General features: G+C 46.9%; 1 pseudogene; it reads left to right on the forward strand.

The window, feature by feature from the left end:
- LOC124037497 overlaps positions 1-27,118 on the forward strand; it is a 213,724-nt pseudogene that overhangs the window by 167,597 nt on the left and 19,009 nt on the right.

A 27,118-nucleotide genomic window follows, 5' to 3' on the forward strand; every position in this document is an offset into this window, starting at 1 on the left:
ATCCTACGGTATGTAGAAGTATCTAACAGTATCCTACGGTATGTAGAAGTATCTAACAGTATCCTACGGTATGTAGAAGTATCTAACAGCATCCTACGGTATGTAGAAGTCTAACAGTATCCTACGGTATGTAGAAGTATCTAACAGTATCCTACGGTATATCTAACAGTATCCTACGAAGAAGTATCTAACAGTATCCTACGGTATGTAGAAGTATCTAACAGCATCCTACGGTATGTAGAAGTATCTAACAGTATCCTACGGTATGTAGAAGTATCTAACAGCATCCTACGGTATGTAGAAGTATCTAACAGCATCCTACGGTATGTAGAAGTCTAACAGTATCCTACGGTATGTAGAAGTATCTAACAGCATCCTACGGTATGTAGAAGTATCTGTTCACACAAGTCTCTAACAGTATCCTACGAGGGGGGGGGGGGCAATGCAAATAGTCTGGTTAGCCATTTGATTAGGTGTTCAGGAGTCTTATGGCTTGGGGGGTAGAAGCTGTTTAGAAGCTTCTTGGACCGAGACATGGCACTCCGCTACCGCTTGCCGTGCGTTAGCAAAGAGAACCGTCTATGACTAAGGTGGCTGGAGTCTTTGACAATTTTTCGGGCCTTCCTCTGACACCACCTGGTGTAGAGATCCTGGGTGGCAGGCAGCTTGGCCTCGGTGATGTACTGGGCCGTTCGCACTACCCTCTGTAGTGCCTTGCGGTCGGAGGCCGAGCAGTTGCCATACCAGGCAGTGACGCAACCTGTCAAGGTGCTCTCAATGGTGCAGCTGTAGAACCTTTTGAGAATCTGAGGACCCATGCCAAATCTTTTCAGTTTCCTGAGGGGGAATAGGTTTTGTTGTTCCCTCTTCACAACTGTCTTGGTGTGCTTAGACCATTTTAGTTTGTTGGTGTTGTGGAAACCAAGGGACTTGAAGCTCTCAACCTGCTCCACTGCAGCCCCGTCGATGAGAATGGGGGTTTCCTCGGTCCTCCTTTTCCTGTTGTCCACAATCATATCCTGTGTCTTGATCACATTGAGGGAGAGGTTGTTGTCTTGGCACCACACGGCAAACTTAATGATGGTGTTGGAGTCGTGCCGGGCCATGTAGTCGTGAGTGAACAGGGAGTACAGGAGGGGACTGAGCACGCACCCTTGCCGGGGCCCCTGTGTTGAGGATCAGTGTGGCGGATGTGTTGTTACCTACCCTTACCACCTGCGGGCGGCCCGTCAGGAAGTCCAGGATACAGTTGCAGAGGGAGGTGTTAAGTCCCAGGGTCCTTAGCTAATTGCTGAGCTTTGAGGGCACTATGGTGTTGAACGCTAAGCTGTACTCAATGAATAGCATTCTCACATAGCTGTTCCTTTTGTCCAGGTGGGAAAGGGCAGTGTGGAGTGCAATAGAGGATTGCATCATCTGTGGATCTAGGGTTTCTGGGATAATGGTGTTGATTAGAGGTCAACCGATTAATTTGAATGGCCGATTTAATTAGGGCCGATTTCAAGTTTTCATAACAATTGGAAATCTGTATTTTTGGACACCGATTTGGCTGATTAAACACCTTTATTTAACTAGGAAAGTCAGTTACGAACACATTCTTATTTTCAATGATGGCCTAGGAACAGTGGGTTAACTGCCTTGTTCAGGGGCAGAACGACAGATTTTTACCTTGTCAGCTTATCTTGAAACCTAACAGTTAACTAGTCCGAAGCTCTAACCACCTGATTTACATTGCACTCCACGAGGAGCTTGCTTGTTACGCGAATGCAGTAAGTTGCTAGCTAGCATTACATTTATCTTTATAAAAAACAATCAATCATAATCACTAGATAACTTCACATGGTTGATGATATTACTAGTTTATCTAGCGTGTCCTGTGTTGCATATAATCGATTCGGTGCGTATTCGTGAAAAAGGACTGTCGTTGCTCCAACGTGAACCTAACCATAAACATCAATGCCTTTCTTAAAATCAATACACAGAAGTATATATTTTTAAACCTGCATATTTAGCTAAAATAAATCCAGGTTAGCAGGCAATATTAACCAGGTGAAATTGTGTCACTTCTCTTGCGTTCATTGCACGCAGTGTCAGTGTATATGCAACAGTTTGGGCTGCCTAATTTGCCAGAATTGTATGTAATTATGACATAACATTGAAGGTTGTGCAATGTAACAGGAATGTTAGACTTATGGATGCCACCCGTTAGATAAAATACGGAACGGTTCCGTATTTCACTGAAAGAATAAACGTCTTGTTTTCGAGATGATAGTTTCTGGATTCACCATATTAATGACCTAAGGCTCGTATTTCTGTGTGTTATTATGTTATAACTAAGCTCTGACTGAGCGGTGGTAAGCTCTGACTGAGCGATGGTAGGCTCGTAAGCATTCATTCAAACAGCACTTTTGTGCGTTATGCCAGCAGCTCTTCGCAATGCTTCAAGCATTGCGCTGTTTATGACTTCAAGCCTATCATTTCCCGAGATTAGGCTTGTGTAACCGATGTGAAATGGCTAGCTAGTTAGCGGGGTGCGCTCTAATAGCGTTTCAAACGTCACTCGCTCTGAGACTTAGTGGTTGTTCCCCTTGCTCTGCAAGGGCCGCAGCTTTTGTGGAGCGATGGGTAACGCTGCTTCGAGGGTGGCTGTTGTCGATGTGTTCCTGGTTCGAGCCCAGGTAGGAGCGAGGAGAGGGACGGAAGCTATACTTTTACACTGGCAATACTAAAGTGCCTATAAGAACATCAAAGGTTAATGAAATACAAATGGTATAGAGGGAAATAGTCCTATAATTCCTATAATAACTACAACCTAAAACTTCTTACCTGGGAATATTGAAAACTCATGTTAAAATGAACCACCAGCTTTCATATGTTCTCATGTTCTGATCAAGGAACTTAAACGTTAGCTTTCTTACATGGCACAAATTGCACTTTTACTTTCTTCTCCAACACTTTGTTTTGGCATTATTTAAACCAAATAGAACATGTTTCATTATCTACTTGAGGCTAAATTGATTTTATTGATGTATTATATTAAGTTAAAATAAGTGTTTATTCAGTATTGTTGTAATTGTCATTATTACAAATAAATAAAAATAGTCAGATTAATCGGTTATCGGCTTTTTTTTGGGTCCTAATCGGTATTGGCGTTGAAAAATCATAATCGGTCGACCTCTAATGTTGATGTGAGCCATGACCAGCCATGACTATATAACGTTTAAACTTCACTGATCTTTGGCAGGTGACATCATAGAATTTGAATTTCTAGAAGGGACAAGGCCCATCAGACCACGGACTTGAATGGGAATAGCCATTCTAGAAAGTATACTGCTATGGATGACACTCCTTATTTCCAAAAACATAAATATCACAGAGTGGTTCTTTAACTGTCTGTCTCCCCCATCCCACCCTGGTTCCTCTCTCCCCCATCGCACCCCGTCTCCTCTCTCCCCCATCCCACCCTGTCTCCCCCCCATCCCACCATGTCCCCTCTCTCCCTAGGCCAAGTATGAAGCTGGTGAAGTTTAAGAAGGGGGAGAGTGTGGGTCTGAGGCTGGCAGGGGGGAACGATGTGGGCATCTTTGTAGCAGGAGTCCTGGAGGACAGCCCAGCAGCTAAGGAGGGACTGGAGGAGGGGGATCAAATTCTCAGGGTGAGACACGATACAGCAGCAACTACACACTCACTACAGCAACACAAAGGTTGTCGGTTCAATTTCCACAGGGATCACATCCACAATGTATGCAGTTGCACTCCCTGTACTGTAAATTGCATAGGATAAAATCGTTCGCTGTGTTAAAATGATCCTCGTCAAAATGACATGCTGTGTAGCCTAACGTGTAAGTGAATGCCTACACAAATTTTAATCAATCCTAGCAGCTACTGAATTTCATTGCACAGAAATCCCATTTTAGTTGCCACTGGAATTGAAGAAGAAAGGGTGACGTTGCATATACTAGCAAATACGTGTTAACACAGTAAAATGGCCGTCCAAACAACAAGATGCTGCAGGGGATACTACAGTAAAATGGCCGTCCAAACAACAAGATGCTGCAGGGGATACCACAGTAAAATGGCCGTCCAAACAACAACAACAACAAGATGCTGCAGGAGATACCACAGTAAAATGGCCACCTAAACAACAACAACAAGATGCTGCAGGGGATACCATAGTAAAATGGCCACCTAAACAACAACAACAACAAGATGCTGCAGGAGATACCACAGTAAAATGGCCACCTAAACAACAACAACAAGATGCTGCAGGGGATACCACAGTAAAATGGCCACCTAAACAACAACAAGATGCGACAGGAGATACCACAGTAAAATGGCCACCTAAACAACAACAAGATGCGACAGGAGATACCACAGTAAAATGGCCACCTAAACAACAACAACAAGATGCTACAGGGGATACCACAGTAAAATGGCCACCTAAACAACAACAACAAGATGCGACAGGAGATACCACAGTAAAATGGCCACCTAAACAACAACAACAAGATGCTACAGGGGATACCACAGTAAAATGGCCACCTAAACAACAACAACAAGATGCTACACTCTATTCAGTGATTGTTTTTTTTTTTTACAACGTGGTTAACAGTGTCTGTAACGGTAGCCGTGTTTTCACAGGGCCTTGGTTTGTATCTCACTGTCTGCGTCCCAAATGACAGCCTTTTCTCTACATAGTGCACAAGTTGTGACCAGGGCCCATAGGGGACGTATCCAAAAGCTTCTCTTCTGTGATTTATTAACGTTTTTTTAAACCCGGCTGCTCTAACATTCCTGCTCCTTTGGAGTCTGTCTCCTAGTAACTGGCATCACTACTAAAAACTGTTTTCTCTTCCTCCCTCCGAGCTGTATATCTTTTTCTGTTTACATTCCGCCTCCTCCTCGTCTCTCTGCGAGCGTAAATGTGTAATGCGTGGGTCTTAGTAATGGTGTGGATTTTAGTTTAGAGTGCAGTAAAACTCTGTCAGGGTTGTCGTCGCCGGGGGTGACGCTAAAGGATGTTATGTAAACATTTTAGAGGTGTAGACTAATTGGCACTATTTTAAAGACATTCTCCAGAACTTTGGCAACTGCTAAGTATTTTTTTATTTATCTCGTTTTGGGCTTGGATGTGTCAATGTGTAGTTCATGCATGCATCATCTATGATCAGAATTACTGTCTTACCTCAATTAGCCAGAAAATCCCCTCAATTAGCCAGAAAATCCCCTCAATTAGCCAGAAAATCCCCTCAATTAGCCAGAAAATCCCCTCAATTAGTCAGCCCCAGAGTAATTTGTTTTCCACCAATGAGCTTCAGCTTGGGAGAGAGAGAAATGACATGGTGCACATGATGTGACGCACCATTTGGGGGGACCACTTTTGGCTCACGAGCACTACTTTCAGAACTACTGGCTAAAAAGTATACAAAAGAACTGAAGAATCTGTTTTAAACCGCAGATGTTGTATAAACATTAAGACATGTAGACCATCCGCACCATCATTTTGCACGCCCAATCATTCAGTTTTTGATTTGTTTAAAAAAGTTTGAAATATCCAATAAATGTCGTTCCACTTCATGATTGTGTCCCACTTGTTGTTGATTCTTCACAAAAAAATACAGTTTTATATCTTTATGTTTGAAGCCTGAAATGTGGCAAAAGGTCGCAAAGTTCAAGGGGGCCGAATACTTTCGCAAGGCACTGTATCTACTTACTTTCATCCTATTCATCTCTTTGATACAAATATCCACACAACAACAAAAAACGTTAAACGAATGAAAAGAATAACCGTACAGCTCCCTGTTTTTCCCAGGTTAATAATGTGGATTTTGCTAATATCATCCGAGAAGAGGCGGTGCTGTTCCTCCTTGACCTCCCTAAAGGTGAAGAGGTCACCATCCTGGCCCAGAAGAAGAAGGATGGTGAGTACTGGATGGAAAATAAACTGAGCTGGTTCCCCTTCACTCACTACCCCCCCCCCCCCCCCCACCCCCACCCCCAAGGGTCTGGATAGGTATGATCAGTTTAGGGGTGAAGCTTCCACCATATTGATTCCATTTTACAGATCTGCAATCCCAGTATGTTAGGGCCAAGGTAAAAGGTAAAGGAAGTGAATTGGGACTGGTTGAACTACTACCAGAGATGTATATGTATTGGACTTCTTCTCCTCCCTCTGACTCTGTCTGTGTTTGGCTCCAGTGTACCGGCGAATCGTGGAGTCTGATGTGGGCGACTCGTTCTACATCCGGACCCACTTTGAGTATGAGAAGGAGTCTCCGTACGGCCTGAGCTTCAACAAGGGAGAGGTGTTCAGAGTGGTGGACACCCTGTACAATGGCAAGCTGGGCTCCTGGCTGGCCATCCGCATCGGCAAGAACCACCAGGAGGTGGAGAGAGGCATCATACCTAACAAGAACAGGTGATGATGACACTCTTTTCTTCTGCTATTCTGTCCACTTTCTTCTGCCATTATGTCCTCTTCTTCTGCTATTCTGTCCTCTTCTTCTGCCATTATGTCCTCTTTTTCTGCCATTATGTCCTCTTCTTCTGCCATTATGTCCTCTTCTTCTTCCATTATGTCCTCTTCTTCTGCCATTATGTCCTCTTCTTCTGCCATTATTCTGTCCTCTTCTTCTGCCATTCTGTCCTCTTCTTCTGCCATTCTGTCCTCTTCTTCTGCTATTCTGTCCTCTTCTCCTTCTGCTATTCTGTCCTCTTCTTCTGCCATTATGTCCTCTTCTTCTGCCATTCTTTCTCCTTCTCCTGCTATTCTGTCCTCTTCTCCTTCTGCTATTCTGTCCTCTTCTTCTGCCATTCTGTCTCCTCCTCCTGCTATTCTGTCCTCTTCTCCTTCTGCTATTCTGTCCTCTTCTTCTGCCATTCTGTCCTCTTCTCCTCCTGCTATTCTGTCCTCTTCTCCTCTGCTATTCTGTCCTCTTCTTCCTTCTGCTATTCTGTCCTCTTCTTCTGCTATTCTGTCCTCTTCTCCTTCTGCTATTCTGTCCTCTTCTTCGATCCTACCCATTTGGCTCCTCTAGGTGTTTGTATCACAGAAGTCAGTTTGTTTATTTGAAAAGAGAACGTGTTTCATATAACTTACCTGGTTAAGACAATCATATAAATACATTAAAATAATAGTGGAACAAGATTTCGCACTGGTCACCATTATCATAACAATGTTAATGTCACGTTGTCCTCTCATAGCTTTAACCACATTTGATATGATTATCATTGCCATGTAAGTGCCTCTGTCGACAGTATTAACGTTAGCCATGCCAAGTTTCCTGGACAGTGTCACGGACACATCAAAGCCCTTTAGAGGTGTCTCTACTAAGAGTTCTGTCTGTCCCTCTCAAGCACGGGTGATTTTGATGATGCCAAAAATATAATATTTTTCACAAACATCTCAATTGACCTCCATCCTGGTTTTACAGAGAGCGACATCTCAATAGACTAGATCTCCATCTGGGTTTTAGAGAGCGACATCTCAATAGGCTAGACCTCCATCTGGGTTTTATAGAGAGCGACATCTCAATAGACTAGACCTCCATCTGGGTTTTACAGAGAGCGACATCTCACTAGACTAGACCTCCATCTGGGTTTTACAGAGAGCGACATCTCAAGACTAGACCTCCATCTGGGTTTTATAGAGAGCCACATCTCACTAGACTAGACCTCCATCTGGGTTTTATAGAGAGCGACATCTCAATAGACTAGACCTCCATCCGGGTTTTATAGAGAGCTACATCTCATTCTCTGTTACGGAGAAAAACACAATATAACAAATGTTCTCTGGTGTCTCCAGAGCGGAGCAGCTGTCCAGCATGCAGTACACCCTCCCTAAGACAGCAGGGGGCGACAGGGCGGACTTCTGGAGGTTCAGGGGCCTGAGGAGCTCCAAGAGGAACCTGAGGAAAAGCAGAGAGGACCTGTCGGCCCAGCCCGTACAGACCAAGTTCCCCGCTTACGAGAGGGTGGTGCTGAGAGAGGGTGAGGACCGACAACTCTGATAGTGGCCCCTCCTCCTTAACCCCTCCTCCCTAACTCCTCCTCCCTAGCCCTTCCTCCCTAACTCCTCCTTAACCCCTCCCCCCTAACTCCTCCATAACCCCTCCTCGCTAACCCCTCCTCGCTAACCCCTCCTCGCTAACCCCTCCTCGCTTACCCCTCCTCTCTTACCCCTCCTCGCTTACCCCTCCTCACTAGCTCCTCCTCGCTAACCCCTCCTCACTAGCCCTCCTCCTCAACCCCCTCCCCCTCTCTTGCCCCACCTCCCTCACCCCTCCTGGCTAGCCCCTCTCTAGCCCCTCCTCCCTAACCCCTTCTTGCTAGCCCCTCCTCGCTAGCCCTTCACTAGCCACTCCTCACTAACTCCTCCTCCCTAGCCCCTCCCTAACTTGTCCTCCCTAGCTCCTCCTCCCCAGCCTTGTCCTCCCTAACCACTCTTCCCTAACTCCTTGCTAGCCCTTCCTCCCCCTAGCCCCTCCTCCCTAGCCCCTCTTCCTCCCTAGCCCCTGCTCCCTAGCCCCTCCTCCCTAACCCCTCCCCCTCCCTAGCCCCTGCTCCCTAGCCCCTCCTCCCTCACTCCCCCTCCCTAGCCCCTGCTCCCTAGCCCCTCCTCCCTCACTCCCCCTCCCTAGCCCCTCCCTAACCCTCTGTCTGTCTCTGACTCTTTGTCTAATAGTGATGTTTGGAGTGTTTTATTTAAAGGAGAACATGGCACCGTTTTCATATGTCTTAACGCGCCACCAACATTTTCTATTTCTCAGTAAATAAGAAAGTTGGAAAGGTTATACTAGATCACTGGCTATATAGAGCCAAGAACCTTATGATAGGGTATGATGGAACACTGATACACCAGTCTGTCCTCTGATGACCTTTAGGGTAGGATGGAACACTGATACACCAGTCTGTCCTCTGATGACCTTTAGGGTAGGATGGAACGCTACTGATACATCAGTCTGTCCTCTGATGACCTTTAGGGTAGGATGGAACACTGATACACCAGTCTGTCCTCTGATGACCTTTAGGGTAGGATGGAACACTACTGATACACCAGTCTGTCCTCTGATGACCTTTAGGGTAGGATGGAACACTGATACACCAGTCTGTCCTCTGATGACCTTTAGGGTAGGATGGAACACTACTGATACACCAGTCTGTCCTCTGATGACCTTTAGGGTAGGATGGAACACTGATACACCAGTCTGTCCTCTGATGACCTTTAGGGTAGGATGGAACACTACTGATAGACCAGTCTGTCCTCTGATGACCTTTAGTGTAGGATGGAACGCTACTGATACACCAGTCTGTCCTCTGATGACCTTTAGGGTAGGATGGAACGCTACTGATACACCAGTCTGTCCTCTGATGACCTTTAGGGTAGGATGGAACACTACTGATACACCAGTCTGTCCTCTGATGACCTTTAGGGTAGGATGGAACACTGATACACCAGTCTGTCCTCTGATGACCTTTAGGGTAGGATGGAACACTACTGATACACCAGTCTGTCCTCTGATGACCTTTAGGGTAGGATGGAACGCTACTGATACACCAGTCTGTCCTCTGATGACCTTTAGGGTAGGATGGAACGCTACTGATACACCAGTCTGTCCTCTGATGACCTTTAGGGTAGGATGGAACACTACTGATACACCAGTCTGTCCTTTGATGACCTTTAGGGTAGGATGGAACGCTACTGATACACCAGTCTGTCCTCTGATGACCTTTAGGGTAGGATGGAACGCTACTGATACACCAGTCTGTCCTCTGATGACCTTTAGGGTAGGATGGAACACTACTGATACACCAGTCTGTCCTCTGATGACCTTTAGGGTAGGATGGAACGCTACTGATACACCAGTCTGTCCTCTGATGACCTTTAGGGTAGGATGGAACGCTACTGATACACCAGTCTGTCCTCTGATGACCTTTAGGGTAGGATGGAACGCTACTGATACACCATCCTCTCAGTCTGTCCTCTGATGACCTTTAGGGTAGGATGGAACACTACTGATACACTAGTCTGTCCTCTGATGACCTTTAGGGTAGGATGGAACGCTACTGATACACCATCCTCTCAGTCTGTCCTCTGTTCCTTTGTCCAGCTGGTTTCCTCAGACCTGTGGTGGTATTTGGACCCATCGCAGATGTGGCACGAGAGAAAATCTCCCGGGAGGAGCCTGATCTGTTTGAACTTGCAAGTGAGTAACACGGTGTATCGGAATGACATGCAAATGAGCAATACAGCGTATCGGAATGACATGCGAATGAGCAACACAGCGTATCGGAATGACATGCGAATGACAGTGTATCGGAATGACATGTGAATGAGTAAAACAGTGTATCGGAATGACATGCAAATGAGTAAAACAGTGTATCGGAATGACGGCGGGGGGGGCGGCAGCGTAGCCTAGTGGTTAGAGCGTTGGACTAATAACCGGAAGTTTGCAAGTTCAAACCCCCGAGCTGACAAGGTACAAATCTGTCGTTCTGCCCCTGCCCCACTGTTCCTAGGTCGTCATTGAAAATAATAATTTGTTCTTAAATGACTTGCCTAGTTAAATAGGCAAGTTAAATAGGCAAGCCAGATACTGGAATACTGGAACAGGCAGTTAACCCACTTGTTCCTAGGCTGTCATTGAAAATAAGAATTTGTTCTCAACTTACTTGCCTAGTTAAATAAAGGTAATATATGACGTGCAAATGAGTAACACAGTGTATCGGAATGATGTGCAAATGAGTAACACAGTGTATCGGAATGATGTGCAAATGAGTAACACAGTGTATCGGAATGATGTGCAAATGAGTAAAACAGTGTATCGGAATGATGTGGAAATGAGTAAAACAGTGTATCGGAATGATGTGCAAATGCTCTGAAGATTCCTGAATTCTGTTGAACAGTTTGATTTAAAGAATGATGAAACTGTTCCTTTCTCTGTGTTCCAGAGAGTGAACCTAGAGACGCAGGGACAGACCAGCGTAGTTCAGGAATCATCCGTCTCCACACCATCAAGCAGATCATCGACAGAGTGAGTTCTCTTTTAAACATACAGTCGTTCATTTTAATAGGACAGTGTTTTTGATTGTAAAACTGGGTTTGGTGATGTACGGTTTTAGATAATTTTGTGATGCGGTCAGAATGACTATTTCATAATTTGTAAGTCGCTCTGGATAAGAGCGTCTGCTAAATGACTTAAATGTAAATGTAAATGTAGCCTTTGTCCAATGCTATTCCACTGACGATGCGCAGAGAACAGCCAAGAACAGGATTCACTGGAGATGACAGTCTGTTTGAGGCCCATTGCTCCACTAGGCGCTTAAAGGAACGGCTTCGTCACCTAAGTTATGGTGTCTTGTCTGGTGTAGGATAAACATGCAGTCCTGGACATCACCCCCAACGCGGTGGATCGTCTGAACTACGCCCAGTGGTATCCCATCGTGGTGTTCCTCAACCCGGACAGCAAGCAGGGCGTCAAGAACATGAGAACCAGGCTCTGTTCCGAGTCCAGGAAGTCAGCCCGGAAACTCTACGAGAGAGCCTTGAAACTAAGGAAGAACAACCACCACCTCTTCACCAGTAAGTACTGAGAGAGAGGAGAGTAGAGCGAGAGGGGAGAGTAGAGCGAGAGGGGAGAGTAGAGCGAGAGGGGAGAGTAGAGCGAGAGGGGAGAGTAGAGCGAGAGGGGAGAGTAGAGCGAGAGGGGAGAGTAGAGCGAGAGGGGAGAGTAGAGCGAGAGGAGAGAGAGAGGGGAGAGTAGAGAGAGAGAGAGAGCGAGAGAGGGGGAGAGTAGAGCGAGAGAGGGAGAGTAGAGCGAGAGAGGGGAGAGTAGAGCGAGAGAGGGGAGAGTAGAGCGAGAGAGGGGAGAGTAGAGCGAGAGAGGGGAGAGTAGAGCGAGAGAGGGGAGAGTAGAGCGAGAGAGGGGAGAGGAGAGGAGAGAGAGAGCCTTGATACTAAGAACAACCTCCATCTCTTCACCAGTAAGTACTGAGGGAGACATTTGAAATGTCACCTTTATGACGTTTACAGATAAAAAAAAAAAAAAGTGATGTGCCCATATCCTCGTAGCGAAAATATCAATAGCAGGATAGCTAACCCTGATGACAGAACCTTGACTATAGCAGGATAGCTAACCCTGATGACGGAACCTTGACTATAGCAGGATAGCTAACCCTGATGACAGAACCTTGACTATAGCAGGATAGCTAACCCTGATGACAGAACCTTGACTATAGCAGGATAGCTAACCCTGATGACAGAACCGTGACTATAGCAGGATAGCTAACCCTGATGACAGAACCTTGACTATAGCAGGATAGCTAACCCTGATGACAGAACCTTGACTATAGCAGGATAGCTAACCCTGATGACAGAACCTTGACTATAGCAGGATAGCTAACCCTGATGACAGAACCTTGACTATAGCAGGATAGCTAACCCTGATGACGGAACCTTGACAATAGCAGGATAGCTAACCCTGATGACAGAACCTTGACTATAGCAGGATAGCTAACCCTGATGACAGAACCTTGACTATAGCAGGATAGCTAACCCTGATGACAGAACCTTGACTATAGCAGGATAGCTAACCCTGATGACAGAACCGTGACTAACTTAACTGTGAGGTTGCCCTGAAAACACCAGACTGGTGGCTATAACAACACGTAGATTATTCTCCTGGCATCGTCTGGCTCTGTTTGGGATGTTTTACATTGCCTCGCTGGCTTGCCAGCTTCTAGGTAATCAACCCTCCGACATCTGCTATGTTGTAGAGGATAACCAACTGATTATGTGGTTGTTTTTTAGTGGATAGATCGGCTTTACTATTGCAGATGTGGCTTCTATCAATGTCATTGTCTGCATCATTTCCAATCGCCCATTATGTTTTATATAAAAAAATATATATATATATATATATACACACAGCTTTTAAAAATATATTTTCCTTTATTATTTTCCACTAACCCTAACACCCCTCCCATAATTGGACTAAACTAATGAACAACAACACTTAGGCCTCTACTTCCTGCTTATACATACTATATACATTTTACATTAGTTATATTTTGTTTGTTATTGGTCCCATCCTTCAGCTCCATTCAACCCCTCCCATCTATCTCGTAACACCATCCAGTCCCTTCAGCTCCATTCAACCCCTCCCATCTATCTCGTAACACCATCCAGTCCCTTCAGCTCCATTCAACCCCTCCCATCTATCTCGTAACACCATCCAGTCCCTTCAGCTCCATTCAACCCCTCCCATCTATCTCGTAACACCATCCAGTCCCTTCAGCTCCATTCAACCCCTCCCATCTATCTCGTAACACCATCCAGTCCCTTCAGCTCCAGTCAACCCCTCCCATCTATCTCGTAACACCATCCAGTCCCACCCTTCAGCTCCATTCAATCCCTCCCATCTGTCTCGTAACACCATCCAGTCCCACCCTTCAGCTCCATTCAACTCCTCCCATCTATCTCGTAACACCATCCAGTCCCACCCTTCAGCTCCATTCAACCCCTCCCATCTGTCTCGTAACACCATCCAGTCCCTTCAGCTCCATTCAACTCCTCCCATCTGTCTCGTAACACCATCCAGTCCCTTCAGCTCCCCTCAACTCCTCCCATCTATCTCGTAAACACCATCCAGTCCCTTCAGCTCCATTCAACCCCTCCCATCTATCTCGTAAACACCATCCAGTCCCTTCAGCTCCATTCAACTCCTCCCATCTGTCTCGTAACACCATCCAGTCCCTTCAGCTCCCCTCAACTCCTCCCATCTATCTCGTAACACCATCCAGTCCCACCCTTCAGCTCCATTCAACCCCTCCCATCTGTCTCGTAACACCATCCAGTCCCTTCAGCTCCATTCAACCCCCATCTCCCATCTATCTCCATTAACACCATCCAGTCCCACCCTTCAGCTCCATTCAACTCCTCCCATCTGTCTCGTAACACCATCCAGTCCCACCCTTCAGCTCCATTCAACTCCTCCCATCTGTCTCGTAACACCATCCAGTCCCACCCTTCAGCTCCATTCAACTCCTCCCATCTATCTCGTAACACCATCCAGTCCCACCCTTCAGCTCCATTCAACCCTCCCATCTGTCTCGTAACACCATCCAGTCCCACCCTTCAGCTCCATTCAACTCCTCCCATCTATCTCTGTCTCGTAACACCATCCAGTCCCACCCTTCAGCTCCATTCAACCCCTCCCATCTGTCTCGTAACACCATCCAGTCCCACCCTTCAGCTCCATTCAACCCTCCCATCTGTCTCATAACACCATCCAGTCCCACCCTTCAGCTCCATTCAACTCCCATCCCATCTATCCAGTCCCACCCTTCAGCTCCATTCAATCCCTCCCATCCATCCAGTCCCTTCAGCTCCATTCAACCCAGCTCCATTCAACTCTCCCATCTATCTCGTAACACCATCCAGTCCCACCCTTCAGCTCCATTCAACCCCTCCCATCTGTCTCGTAACACCATCCAGTCCCTTCAGCTCCATTCAACTCCTCCCATCTGTCTCGTAACACCATCCAGTCCCTTCAGCTCCCCTCAACTCCTCCCATCTATCTCGTAAACACCATCCAGTCCCTTCAGCTCCATTCAACCCCTCCCATCTATCTCGTAAACACCATCCAGTCCCTTCAGCTCCATTCAACTCCTCCCATCTGTCTCGTAACACCATCCAGTCCCTTCAGCTCCCCTCAACTCCTCCCATCTGTCTCGTAACACCATCCAGTCCCACCCTTCAGCTCCATTCAACCCCTCCCATCTGTCTCGTAACACCATCCAGTCCCTTCAGCTCCATTCAACCCCTCCCATCTATCTCGTAACACCATCCAGTCCCACCCTTCAGCTCCATTCAACCCCTCCCATCTGTCTCGTAACACCATCCAGTCCCACCCTTCAGCTCCATTCAACTCCTCCCATCTGTCTCGTAACACCATCCAGTCCCACCCTTCAGCTCCATTCAACCCCTCCCATCTGTCTCGTAACACCATCCAGTCCCTTCAGCTCCATTCAACTCCTCCCATCTGTCTCGTAACACCATCCAGTCCCTTCAGCTCCATTCAACTCCTCCCATCTGTCTCGTAACACCATCCAGTCCCTTCAGCTCCATTCAACCCCTCCCATCTATCTCGTAAACACCATCCAGTCCCACCCTTCAGCTCCATTCAACCCCTCCCATCTATCTCGTAACACCATCCAGTCCCACCGTTCAGCTCCATTCAACCCCTCCCATCTATCTCGTAACACCATCCAGTCCCATCCTTCAGCTCCATTCAACCCCTCCCATCTATCTCGTAACACCATCCAGTCCCTTCAGCTCCATTCAACCCCTCCCATCTATCTCGTAACACCATCCAGTCCCATCAGCTCCATTCAACCCCTCCCATCTATCTCGTAACACCATCCAGTCCCTTCAGCTCCCCTCAACCCCTCCCATCTATCTCGTAACACCATCCAGTCCCTTCAGCTCCATCAACCCCTCCCATCTATCTCGTAACACCATCCAGTCCCTTCAGCTCCATTCAACCCCTCCCATCTATCTCGTAACACCATCCAGTCCCTTCAGCTCCATTCAACCCCTCCCATCTATCTCGTAACACCATCCAGTCCCTTCAGCTCCATTCAACCCCTCCCATCTATCTCGTAACACCATCCAGTCCCTTCAGCTCCATTCAACCCCTCCCATCTATCTCTGAACACCATCCAGTCCCTTCAGCTCCATTCAACCCCTCCCATCTGTCTCGTAACACCATCCAGTCCCTTCAGCTCCATTCAACCCCTCCCATCTATCTCGTAACACCATCCAGTCCCACCCTTCAGCTCCATTCAACCCCTCCCATCTGTCTCGTAACACCATCCAGTCCCACCCTTCAGCTCCATTCAACTCCTCCCATCTGTCTCGTAACACCATCCAGTCCCACCCTTCAGCTCCATTCAACCCCTCCCATCTGTCTCGTAACACCATCCAGTCCCTTCAGCTCCATTCAACTCCTCCCATCTGTCTCGTAACACCATCCAGTCCCTTCAGCTCCATTCAACCCCTCCCATCTATCTCGTAAACACCATCCAGTCCCATCCTTCAGCTCCATTCAACCCCTCCCATCTATCTCGTAACACCATCCAGTCCCACCGTTCAGCTCCATTCAACCCCTCCCATCTATCTCGTAACACCATCCAGTCCCATCCTTCAGCTCCATTCAACCCCTCCCATCTATCTCGTAACACCATCCAGTCCCTTCAGCTCCATTCAACCCCTCCCATCTATCTCGTAACACCATCCAGTCCCATCAGCTCCATTCAACCCCTCCCATCTATCTCGTAACACCATCCAGTCCCTTCAGCTCCCCTCAACCCCTCCCATCTATCTCGTAACACCATCCAGTCCCTTCAGCTCCCTCAACCCCTCCCATCTATCTCGTAACACCATCCAGTCCCTTCAGCTCCATTCAACCCCTCCCATCTATCTCGTAACACCATCCAGTCCCTTCAGCTCCATTCAACCCCTCCCATCTATCTCTGAACACCATCCAGTCCCTTCAGCTCCATTCAACCCCTCCCATCTATCTCGTAACACCATCCAGTCCCTTCAGCTCCATTCAACCCCTCCCATCTATCTCTGAACACCATCCAGTCCCTTCAGCTCCATTCAACCCCTCCCATCTATCTCGTAACACCATCCAGTCCCTTCAGCTCCATTCAACCCCTCCCATCTATCTCGTAACACCATCCAGTCCCTTCAGCTCCATTCAACTCCTCCCATCTATCTCGTAACACCATCCAGTCCCTTCAGCTCCATTCAACTCCTCCCATCTATCTCGTAACACCATCCAGTCCCTTCAGCTCCATTCAACCCCTCCCATCTATCTCGTAACACCATCCAGTCCCTTCAGCTCCATTCAACCCCTCCCATCTATCTCGTAACACCATCCAGTCCCTTCAGCTCCATTCAACTCCTCCCATCTATCTCGTAACACCATCCAGTCCCTTCAGCTCCATTCAACCCCTCCCATCTATCTCGTAACACCATCCAGTCCCTTCAGCTCCATTCAACCCCTCCCATCTATCTCGTAACACCATCCAGTCCCTTCAGCTCCATTCAACCCCTCCCATCTATCTCATAACACCATCCAGTCCCTTCAGCTCCATTCAACCCCTCCCATCTATCTCGTAACACCATCCAGTCCCTTCAGCTCCATTCAACCCCTCCCATCTGTCTCGTAACACCATCCAGTCCCATTCTTCAGCTCCATTCAACCCCTCCCATCTATCTCGTAACACCATCCAGTCCCATTCTTCAGCTCCATTCAACCCCTCCCATCTATCTCGTAACACCGTCCATATTGGATTTATATTTGCCATATATTTTTCAACTGTGCTGTGATGCTTCACAAACAACTTGAACCTTTCTATTCTCATAGCTTCTACAGATACCATTTTTTGTTGTTGTTGCTAAAAGTATTATTGATTGACTATCTGCAGAGTTAGCTCCAGGTAAATGTTGCAATTCTTCAGCCACGTGTTTATTAATTTGCTGCATTTGAAGTCATAGGTTTACATCTTTCTGGTGAGAACCTGCACAACTTTTCATGGCGTGGCTGGGAAATGGGTCGAAATTATATGACGGTGTTATGAGGTGTTGTTCACATCTGTTACTAAAAGAACAAGGGTTCAGGATCCCAGAGGAAGTCCTGTGGTCCTGTGGCCCTGTTAAATACCCAGCCATTTTCACACACATACTGCTCATAAGCTTGATTCTGGAACCATTTGATTCTGGAACCATTTGATTCTGGAACCATTTTGATTCTGGAACCATTTTGATTCTGGAACCATTTTAATTCTGGAACCATTTTGATTCTGGAACCATTTTGATTGCTTGGTCATGAATGTAGCACATTAACGATTCACACGGGTGTCTACACTGAACAGAAATATCAACGCAACATGTAAAGTGTTGGTCCCATGTTTCATGAGCTGAAATAAAAGATCCCAGAAATGTTCCATACGCACAAAAAGCTTATTTCTCTCAATTTGTGTGCACAAATTTGCCATAATAACCCATCCACCTGACAGGTATGGCATATCAAGAAGCTGAGTAAATAGCATGATTATTACACATTTGCACCTTGTGCTGGGGACAATACAAAGTCACTCTAAAATGTGTCGTTTTGTCACACAACACAATGTCACAGATGTCTCAAGTTTTGAGGGAGTGTGCAATTGGCATGTTAACTGCAGGAATGTCCACCAGAGCTGTTGCCAGATTATTGAATGTTCATTTCTCTACCATTAGCAGCATCCAATGTCGTTTTAGAGAATTTGTCAGTAAGTCCATCCGACTTCACAACCACAGATCACATCTAACCACGCCAGCCCAGGACCTTCACATCCGGCTTTACAACCACAGATCACATCTAACCACGCCAGCCCAGGACCTTCACATCCGGCTTCACAACCACAGATCACATCTAACCACGCCAGCCCAGGACCTCCACATCCGGCTTTACAACCACAGATCACATCTAACCACGCCAGCCCAGGACCTTCACATCCGGCTTCACAACCACAGATCACATCTAACCACGCCAGCCCAGGACCTCCACATCCGGCTTTACAACCACAGATCACATCTAACCACGCCAGCCCAGGACCTTCACATCCGGCTTTACAACCACAGATCACATCTAACCACGCCAGCCCAGGACCTTCACATTAGGCTTCACAACCACAGATCACATCTAACCACGCCAGCCCAGGACCTTCACATTAGGCTTCTTCACCTGCAGGAACGTCTGAGACAATCCACCCGGAAAGCTAATGAAACTGTTGATTTGCACAACAGAAGAATTTCTACACAAACTGTCAGAAACCGTCTCAGGGAAGCTCATCTGCGTGCTCGTCGTCCTCATCAGGGTCTTGACCTGATTGCAGTTTGGTGTCGTAACTGACTTCAATGGGCAAATGCTCACCTCCGATGGCCACTGGCACGCTGGAGAAGTGTGTTCTTCACTGATAAATCCCGGTTTCAACTGTATAGGACAGATGGCAGACATCGTGTGGGTGAGCGGTTTGCTGATGTCAACGTTGTGAACAGAGGGCTCCATGGTGGCGGTGGGGTTACAGTATGGGCAGGCATAAGCTACAGACAACAAATAATATTGCATTTTATCAATGGCAATTTGAACGCACAGAGATACCGTGATGAGATCCTGAAGCCCATCGACATGCCATTCATCCACCACCATCGCCTCATATTTCCGCATGATAATGCACGGCCCCATGTTGCAAGGATCTGTACACAATTTCTGGAAGCTGAAAATGTCCCAGTTCCTCCATGGTCTGCATACTCACCAGACATGTCACCATTGAGCATGTTTGTGATGCTCTGGATTGACGTGTACAACAGCGTGTTCCAGTTCCCGCCAATATCCAGCAACTCTGCACAGCCATTGAAGAAGAGTGGGACAACATTCCACAATCAACAGCCTGATCAACTCTATGTGAGGGAGATGTATAAGCACTGAATGAGGCAAATGGTGGTCACACCAGATACTGACTGGTTATCTGATCCACACCCCCCTTACCCTTATCTTTTGATGGTATCTGTGACCAACAGATGCATATCTGTATTCCCTGTCGTGAAATCTATAGATTAGGGCCTAATGAATGTATTTAAATGGACAGATTTCCTTATATGAACTGTAACTCAGTAAAATATTTGAAGTAGTTTCATGTTTCGTTTACATTTTTTGTTCTGTGTAATAAAAGGCCTCTACATCTGGTGGAATTCCTCAGGGATCCATTCATGTTGAATTGCTCTCATGCTAAATAAGCAGCATCACGCTAACCAGTAACACGGTAACCCTTCTGTCCTCTGTTAGCCACCATCAACATGAACAACATGAACGATGGCTGGTACGGCGCTCTGAAGGAGACCGTTCAGCAGCAACAGAACCAGTTGGTCTGGGTGTCGGAGGGCAAGGTGAGAGAAACACTCAACTGTAGTTTCACAGTTAAAAAAAAAACAAACAACTAAAAACTAAAAGTCACTCATAAATATGATCTTTCCAAAAGCATTGAGCTTTTACCTTTATTTTACTAGGCAAGTCAGTTAAGAACAAATTCTTATTTTCAATGACGGCCTAGGAACAGTGGGTTAACTGCCTGTTCAGGGGCAGAACGACAGATTTGTACCTTGTCAGCTCGGGGGTTTGAACTTGCAACCTTCTGGTTACTAGTCCAACACTAGGCTACCCTACCGCCCCAAGAATAACATCTAATAATTTCTGACTCACCTGCTAAAGCAAAAAATAACTGCATATTTCTTCCCATCCACCACTCCCTCCTCTTCTTCCTTTTCCTCTCCCCAGGCGGACGGCGCTCCGGACGATGACCTCGACATCCATGATGACCGTCTGTCATATCTGTCAGCCCCGGGCAGTGAATACTCCATGTACAGCACGGACAGCCGCCACACCTCTGACTATGAGGACACGGACACAGAGGGCGGGGCCTACACTGACCAGGAACTAGACGAGACGCTCAATGACGAGGTCGGTCTGATTATTATTTTTTTTTTAATATTAGAGATTATTTTATTTCTGAAATAGATATTTGATTCATGTTCGCAGTCAAAAAGGCTGAATTATGCAGAATACAGTTACATTAAGACACATGCTCGTCAAACATCTCATGTCATGTTGAAACAGGAAATGACCTTTCCCAAACTGTTGCCACAAAACACAGAATCATCTAGAATGTAGCGATAAGATTGCCCTTTACTGGAACTTAAGGGCACTAGCCCCAACCATGAAAAACAGCACCAGACCATTATTTCTCCTCCACCAAACTTTACAGTTGGCACTATGCATTCGGGCAGCTAGCGTCCTCCTGGCATCCGCCAAACCCAGTCTGTCTGGACTGCCAGAGGGTGAAGCGTGATTCATCACTCCAGAGAATGCGTTTCCACTGCTTTACACCACTCGAGCCGACGCTTGGCTTGTGTGCGGCTGCTCGGCCATGGAAACCCATTTCGTGAAGCTACCGATGAACAGTTCTTGTGCTGACGTTGCTTCCAGAGGCAGTTTGGAACTCGGTAGGGAGTGTTGCAACCGAGGACAGATCATTTTTACGAGCTATGCACTTCAGCGCTCGACTGTCCCATTCTGTGAGCTTGTGTGGTCTACCACTTCGCGGCTGAGCCGTTGTTGCTCCTAGACGTTTCCAGTTCACAATAACAGCACTTACAGTTGACCGGGGCAGCGCTACCAGGTCTGATAATTTGACAAACTCACTTGTTGGAAAGGTGGCATCCTATGACGATGTAAGTCACGGAGCTCTTCAGTAAGGACATTTCACTGCCAATGTTTTTCTATGGAGATTGCATGGCTGTGTTAGCTTAATCCACTCATTTGAAGGGGTGTCCACAAACTTTTGTATATATAGTGTACCTCATACAAGTTTTAAAAAGGTCTCAGTTTGTTGTAACTCCAGTCTCTAAATCCCATTAGGTTGGCCTGCCCACGGAGCCAGCCATCACCCGCTCCTCAGAGCCGGTCAGAGAGGACCCGCCCGTCATCCAGGACCCCTCGTCTGGTGGTTACTCTGGATACCAGCACGCTTCTGTGACGCCGTCCGACCCGGCCAACTGCATCGACCCGTCCGGTTTCAAGATGTCCGCCGCTCCTCAGCAGGTAGGAGAGGGATGGAGGGAAGGAAAGAGAGAGAGAGGGAGGGAAGAAAAGAGAGAGAGAGGGAGGGAAGAAAAGAGAGGGAGGGAAGAAAAGAGAGGGAGGGAAGAAAAGAGAGGAGGGGGAGGGAAGAAAAGAGAGGGAGGGAAGAAAAGAGAGGGAGGGAAGAAAAGAGAGAGAGGGGGAGGGAAGAAAAGAGAGGGAGGGAAGAAAGAGAGGGAGGGAAGAAAAGAGAGAGGGGAGGGAAGAAAAGAGAGAGAGGGGAGGGAAGAAAAGGGAGAGAGAGGGAGGGAAGAAAAGGGAGAGAGGGGGAGGGAAGAAAAGAGAGAGAGGGGGAGGGAAGAAAAGGGAGAGAGAGGGAGGGAAGAAAAGGGAGAGAGGGGGAGGGAAGAAAAGAGAGAGAGGGGGAGGGAAGAAAAGGGAGAGAGGGGGAGGGAAGAAAAGGGAGAGAGAGGGAGGGAAGAAAAGGGAGAGAGGGGGAGGGAAGAAAAGGGAGAGAGGGGAGGGAAGAAAAGAGAGAGAGGGGAGGGAAGAAAAGAGAGAGAGGGGGAGGGAAGAAAAGAGAGAGAGGGAGGGAAGAAAAGAGAGAGGGGAGGGAAGAAAAAGAGAGAGAGAGGGAGGGAAGAAAAGAGAGAGAGGGAGGGAAGAAAAGAGAGAGTGGAGGGAGGGAAGAAAAGAGAGAGAGAGTGGAGGGAAGAAAAGAGAGAGAGAGTGGAGGGAAGAAAAGAGAGAGTGGAGGGAGGGAAGAAAAGAGAGAGAGGGAGGGAAGAAAAGAGAGAGAGGGAGGGAAGAAAAGAGAGAGAGGGGGAGGGAAGAAAAGGGAGAGAGGGAGGGAAGAAAAGGGAGAGAGGGGGAGGGAAGAAAAGAGAGAGAGGGAGGGAAGAAAAGGGAGAGAGAGGGAGGAAGAAAAGGGAGAGAGGGGGAGGGAAGAAAAGGGAGAGAGGGGAGGGAAGAAAAGAGAGAGAGGGAGGGAAGAAAAGAGAGAGTGGAGGGAGGGAAGAAAAGAGAGAGAGAGTGGAGGGAAGAAAAGAGAGAGAGGGAGGGAAGAAAAGAGAGAGAGGGAGGGAAGAAAAGAGAGTGGAGGGAGGGAAGAAAAGAGAGAGTGGAGGGAGGGAAGAAAAGGGAGAGAGGGGGAGGGAAGAAAAGAGAGAGGGGGGAGGGAAGAAAAGAGAGAGAGGGGGAGGGAAGAAAAGAGAGAGAGAGGGAAGAAAAGAGAGAGAGGGAGGGAAGAAAAGAGAGAGAGGGAGGGAAGAAAAGAGAGAGAGGGGAGGGAAGAAAAGAGAGAGTGGAGGGAGGGAAGAAAAGAGAGAGAGGGAGGGAGGGAAGAAAAGAGAGAGGGAGGGAAGAAAAGAGAGAGAGAGGGAAGAAAAGAGAGAAGAAAAAAGAGAGAGAGGGAGGGAAGAAAAGAGAGAGAGGGAGGGAAGAAAAGAGAGAGAGAGGGAGGGAAGAAAAGGGAGAGAGAGGGAGGGAAGAAAAGAGAGAGAGGGGGAGGGAAGAAAAGAGAGAGAGAGGAGGAAGAAAAGGGAGAGAGGGGGAGGGAAGAAAAGAGAGAGAGGGAGGGAAGAAAAGAGAGAGAGGGGGAAGAAAAGAGAGAGAGGAGGGAAGAAAAGAGAGAGAGAGTGGAGGGAAGAAAAGAGAGAGAGGGGAGGGAAGAAAGAGAGAGAGGGAGGGAAGAAAAGAGAGAGGGAGGGAAGAAAAGAGAGAGAGGGAGGGAAGAAAAGAGAGAGAGAGAGGGAGGGAAGAAAAGAGAGAGAGGGAGGGAAGAAAAGAGAGAGTGGAGGGAGGGAAGAAAAGAGAGAGAGAGAGTGGAGGGAAGAAAAGAGAGAGGGAGGGAGGGAAGAAAAGAGAGAGAGGGAGGGAAGAAAAGAGAGAGGGAGGGAAGAAAAGAGAGAGTGGAGGGAGGGAAGAAAAGAGAGAGAGGGAGGGAAGAAAAGAGAGAGAGGGAGGGAAGAAAAGAGAGAGAGAGGGAGGGAAGAAAAGAGAGAGAGAGGGAGGGAAGAAAAGAGAGAGAGGGAGGGAAGAAAAGAGAGAGAGAGTGGAGGGAAGAAAAGAGAGAGTGGAGGGAGGGAAGAAAAGAGAGAGGGAGGGAAGAAAAGAGAGAGAGAGGGAAGAAAAGAGAGAGAGAGTGGAGGGAAGAAAAGAGAGAGAGAGTGGAGGGAAGAAAAGAGAGAGAGGGAGGGAAGAAAAGGGAGAGAGGGGGAGGGAAGAAAAGAGAGAGAGAGGGAGGGAAGAGAGCAGGTATAGCAGTAGATGCCTCTCTGTGGGTAAAACAGGCAGAAATTACATGTGATTTGTTCTTCAGAGTGATGTTTGTGCCGCTTGTAAACAATACAAATGTGTTTGTTCCTTCACTAACCCTTTATATGCTTTAGTATACACGAGGAATGTGTGTTCTAAAGCCGTCTGTTGTCACCACGCTGTTGCAAATACGCTGTATACCGGTTTCTGGCAGGTGTCAAAATGATTCCAGGAGGAGGAACATAGAGAGAAGGTTACTACGGAGACGGAGAGAGAAACTGCTGTAGTTTGTGGAGTGGTTCTGTGTTCTTCCTCTTGGCAGCCTGTTGCAATAAAATGTCTCTTAACGATACTTCACAGCAAGACGATGCTGCTCTGGCTATTCCTTCCTCTCTGCTGCCTGCGGCGGTGGCGCCCCCTGCTGTTGAGACTGAGTCACAGCAGCCTGTGTTGCAGCTAGAGGGTATGACCCCTGACCTGGAGGAGGAGACTCCGGTTGCAGCTCCTCAGGCTGCAGACACACTCCTTAGCAGCCCCAGTCCCGCCCCTACTGAGCTAGCCCCGCCCCCAACACCACCATCACTCGAACCCCAACACCTGTCTCAATCGCCGCTCGGCCCTGGTCCTGAACCCAAGGTACTCACCTACCTACCACCACCCCAGCACCTACCTGCTACCTCACTAGAACACCTGGGCACCTGGACCGGGCCTGGGCCAGTCACGCCCTTAACTGCCCCGCCCGGTTCCCTGCCCCGCCCGGTTCTCTGCCCCGCCCCCCCAGCCTGCTGTTCTGTTTGAACTTGCCTGTCTTTTTCTTCGCACACGCTTCTTTCTCCTCTGACTGGCTCTCTGTCTGCATGCCCCGCCCACGCTGTGTGACCACTGACCTTTGACCAGTCAGAAAGCAAGAATCTAGCCAATCGGCGTGTTTGAGGGGAGGAATTTGGAGCAAGGCGACAATGGAGGCGCAGAATTGCTTATTTTGTCGCTTAGTTATTTGGGATGCAAGGGGACTTGTAAAATCAGTGATTGTGCAGAATATAGTCAATCTCAAACACACACCTTGTGTGACCAATCACAGTGGGCTGGTAGTCGTGGGGGGGGGCTTTCCGGTCGTCTGTGGGAAAATCTGAAACTGCACCCCATTCCCTATTTAGTACGCTACTTTTGGCCAGAGTCGCCCAGGTTCTGGACAAAAGTAGTGCATTGTATAGGGAATAGGATGCGGTACATTTGGGAGTCTGACGGTGTGACCAGGATAAGAAGAACCAGCATTACCGGTTACTGTCGTCTCCTCTTCTTCCTTCTGCATGTTTTTGGGTTCCTTTCTGCTTCTCTACTTATTTAACTTCTCTGACTGACTGACTCTTAGTCAACTATACCTGCAGAGGCACATGTAGATGTACTGTATGTTGTAATGCTAGTGTGTAGTAGACTGTAGTTGCATAAGATGCTAAAACTGAATGTTGGTTGCATGATAAACTATGCTAACCTGCAGACAGTATTCTTGGTATTTTACTAGTCTCTGTCAAAAAAGCAGTTGACTCTCCCTATGGAAAAAAAAAAAAAAACTAAAACTTGTATTTTAAAACTGCATAAATGTACATCTTCCGTTGTAGTATTGACTCGTGTAGACGTTTTAACGTTCACACAGATTCTTCCATAGGAAGTACCTGTCTGTTACGAGATGTGCTGTCTAAAGGCTACATATCACCTGTTTTTGAAATGAAGCCGTTCAGAAGAAGAAAAGAAAAAACACGCTATTGACAACATCATCGGAAAACGTGATTTGGTGATCAGGAGGGATTTGGACATTTTTGAGTCATTTCTTGAAAGGCTTCTTGTCAAATATACATTCAGTTCTGATTAGGAATAATTGATGAGAGAATTGCTTGTGTACTTTGCACTTTGACTTGATGTTTGTTTAATGTGTTGTTATTAGTTACTATTGATCTGTGTTCAGTCCTTATCGTCAGGTTTCAGGTGAACCTTTCTTTAATAATCCATTCCTCTCTGACTTGATTTTTGGGGGGATTTATTTAGTAGTTTCTGTAATTTCCTCTACTTTTATTTTTGTCATTTAAAAAAATATATTATTATTTGTTCAAAACTGTTTGAAAATTATAGTTTTCCAATCAGGTTTACACGTTTTCAACTTAATTTGCCATCTGTAATAATTGATACATCAGAAAACTTATTCACCCAAGCCCTGACCAGGTAGTTTACTACTATAGATAGTTCAGTAGATACCAAGCCCTGACCAGGTAGTTCACTACTATAGATAGTTCAGTAGATACCAAGCCCTGACCAGGTAGTTTACTACTATAGATAGTTCAGTAGATGACTACAGATAGTTCAGTTTGACTACTACTAGATAGTTCAGTAGATACCAAGCCCTGACCAGGTAGTTTACTACTATAGATAGTTCAGTAGATACCAAGCCCTGACCAGGTAGTTTACTACTATAGATAGTTCAGTAGATACCAAGCCCTGACCAGGTAGTTTACTACTATAGATAGTTCAGTAGATACCAAGCTCTGACCAGGTAGTTTACTACTATAGATAGTTCAGTAGATACCAAGCCCTGACCAGGTAGTTTACTACTATAGATAGTTCAGTAGATACCAAGCTCTGACCAGGTAGTTTACTACTGTAGATAGTTCAGTAGATACCAAGCTCTGACCAGGTAGTTTACTACTATAGATAGTTCAGTAGATACCAAGCTCTGACCAGGTAGTTTACTACGATAGATAGTTCAGTAGATACCAAGCCCTGACCAGGTAGTTTACTACTATAGATAGTTTGGTGGATACTAAGCTCTGACCAGGTAGTTTACTACTATAGATAGTTCAGTAGATACCAAGCCCTGACCAGGTAGTTCACTACTATAGATAGTTCAGTAGATACCAAGCCCTGACCAGGTAGTTTACTACTATAGATAGTTCAGTAGATACCAAGCTCTGACCAGGTAGTTTACTACGATAGATAGTTCAGTAGATACCAAGCCCTGACCAGGTAGTTTACTACTATAGTTCAGTAGATACCAAGCTCTGACCAGGTAGTTTACTACTATAGATAGTTCAGTAGATACCAAGCCCTGACCAGGTAGTTCACTACTATAGATAGTTCAGTAGATACCAAGCCCTGACCAGGTAGTTTACTACTATAGATAGTTC

Source organism: Oncorhynchus gorbuscha, linkage group LG06, assembly GCF_021184085.1.
Source record: "Oncorhynchus gorbuscha isolate QuinsamMale2020 ecotype Even-year linkage group LG06, OgorEven_v1.0, whole genome shotgun sequence".
Taxonomy (NCBI): domain Eukaryota; kingdom Metazoa; phylum Chordata; class Actinopteri; order Salmoniformes; family Salmonidae; genus Oncorhynchus; species Oncorhynchus gorbuscha.